Source organism: Oncorhynchus masou, chromosome 4 (genome assembly GCF_036934945.1).
Source record: "Oncorhynchus masou masou isolate Uvic2021 chromosome 4, UVic_Omas_1.1, whole genome shotgun sequence".
Taxonomy (NCBI): Eukaryota; Metazoa; Chordata; class Actinopteri; order Salmoniformes; family Salmonidae; genus Oncorhynchus; species Oncorhynchus masou.
The window spans coordinates 3,018,074-3,020,351 of record NC_088215.1 but is presented as its reverse complement, the minus strand read 5'-3'; the positions used below and the strand labels follow the sequence as shown (position 1 = coordinate 3,020,351).

At 37.3% G+C, this 2,278-nt stretch overlaps 1 non-coding gene across 1 annotated transcript; it reads right to left on the bottom strand.

Moving 5' to 3' along the window:
• Positions 1-1,967: 1,967 nt before the first annotated feature.
• On the bottom strand, positions 1,968-2,040 carry trnar-ucu (transfer RNA arginine (anticodon UCU)). Its single transcript has one exon. It is a non-coding gene; the product is annotated as a tRNA-Arg (tRNA).
• Between the last annotated feature and the right edge of the window lie 238 nt (positions 2,041-2,278).

Sequence of the window (2,278 nt, the reverse complement as noted above, 5' to 3'; positions counted from 1 at the left end):
GCCAACATGTACGAATGAGCTGAGCTAATGAAATTAAACGACCCTATTTGACATCATACAGACTTTGCTTAGCAACAACAGACATCAAAGTTGTGAACCTGTCTGAATGAGGAAAGCTAGTGATTTTTAACAAGTACAAAGCTACTCTTTCCTTCAATCTTGCGATGCAGATTCAGACACAATAATTCTCAGGCCTTGCAGTCTTCGATAATAAAAGTTGAACAACAATGTCCAAGCTTTTCAAAGCAACAAGACCAAAGCCTTATTTAGGGAAATTGCAAACATGTACCAATTAGCTGAGCCAATGAAATTAAACGACCCTATTTGACATCATACAGACTTTGCTTTGCAACAACAGACATCAAAGTTGTGAACTTGTCCGAATGAGGCAAGCTAGTGATTTTTAACAAGTACAAAGATACTCTTTCCTTCAATCTTGCGATGCAGATTCAGGCACAATAATTCTCAGGCCTTGCAGTCTTAGATGATTAAAGTTGAACAACAATGTCCAAGCTTTTCAAAGCAACAAGACCAATGCCTTATTTAGGGAAATTGCAAACATGTACAAATTAGCTGAGCTCATGAAATTAAACGACCCTATTTGACATCATACAGACTTTGCTTAGCAACAACAGACATCAAAGTTGTGAACCTGTCCGAATGAGGAAAGCTAGTGATTTTTAACAAGTACAAAGCTACTCTTTCCTTCAATCTTGCGATGCAGATTCAGACACAATAATTCTCAGGCCTTGCAGTCTTAGATTATTAAAGTTGAACAACAATGTCCAAGCTTTTCAAAGCAACAAGACCAATGCCTTATTTAGGGAAATTGCAAACATGTACCAATTAGCTGAGCCAATGAAATTAAACGACCCTATTTGACATCATACAGACTTTGCTTAGCAACAACAGACATCAAAGTTGTGAACCTGTCCGAATGAAGAAAGCTAGTGATTTTTAACAAGTACAAAGGTACTCTTTCCTTCAATCTTGCGATGCAGATTCAGACACAATAATTCTCAGGCCTTGCAGTCTTAGATAATTAAAGTTGAACAACAATGTCCAAGCTTTTCAAAGCAACAAGACGAATGCATTATTTAGGGAAATTGCAAACATGTACCAATTAGCTGAGCCAATGAAATTAAACGACCCTATTTGACATCATACAGACTTTGCTTTGCAACAACAGACATCAAAGTTGTGAACCTGTCCGAATGAGGAAAGCTAGTGATTTTTAACAAGTACAAAGATACTCTTTCCTTCAATCTTGCAATGCAGATTCAGACACAATAATTCTCAGACCTTGCAGTCTTAGATTATTAAAGTTGAACAACAATGTCCAAGCTTTTCAAAGCAACAAGACCAATGCCTTATTTAGGGGAATTGCAAACATGTACTAATTAGCTGAGCCAATGAAATTAAACGACCCTATTTGACATCATACAGACTTTGCTTAGTAACAACAGACATCAAAGTTGTGAACCTGTCCGAATGAGGAAAGATAGTGATTTTTAACAAGTACAAAGGTACTCTTTCATTCAATCTTGCAATGCAGATTCAGACACAATAATTCTCAGGCCTTGCAGTCTTAGATGATTAAAGTTGAACAACAATGTCCAAGCTTTTCAAAGCAACAAGACCAATGCCTTATTTAGGGAAATTGCAAACATGTACCAATTAGCTGAGCCAATGAAATTAAACGACCCTATTTGACATCATACAGACTTTGCTTAGCAACAACAGACATCAAAGTTGTGAACCTGTCCGAATGAGGAAAGCTAGTGATTTTTAACAAGTACAAAGCTACTCTTTCCTTCAATCTTGCGATGCAGATTCAGACACAATAATTCTCAGGCCTTGCAGTCTTCGATAATAAAAGTTGAATAACAATGTCCAAGCAACAAGAGCAATGCCTTATTTTGGGAAATTGCAAAGATGTTCAAATCAGCTGAGCTAATGAAATTAAACAACCACGAAGGGACTCGAACCCTCAATCTTCTGATTAGAAGTCAGACGCCTTATCCATTAGGCCACGCAGTCTATGTGCTTCATCCCTATTTGACATCATACAGACTTTGCTTTGCAACAACAGACATCAAAGTTGTGAACCTGTCCGAATGAGGCAAGCTAGTGATTTTTAACAAGTACAAAGATACTCTTTCCTTCAATCTTGCGATGCAGATTCAGGCACAATAATTCTCAGGCCTTGCAGTCTTAGATTATTAAAGTTGAACAACAATGTCCAAGCTTTTCAAAGCAACAAGACCAATGCCTTATT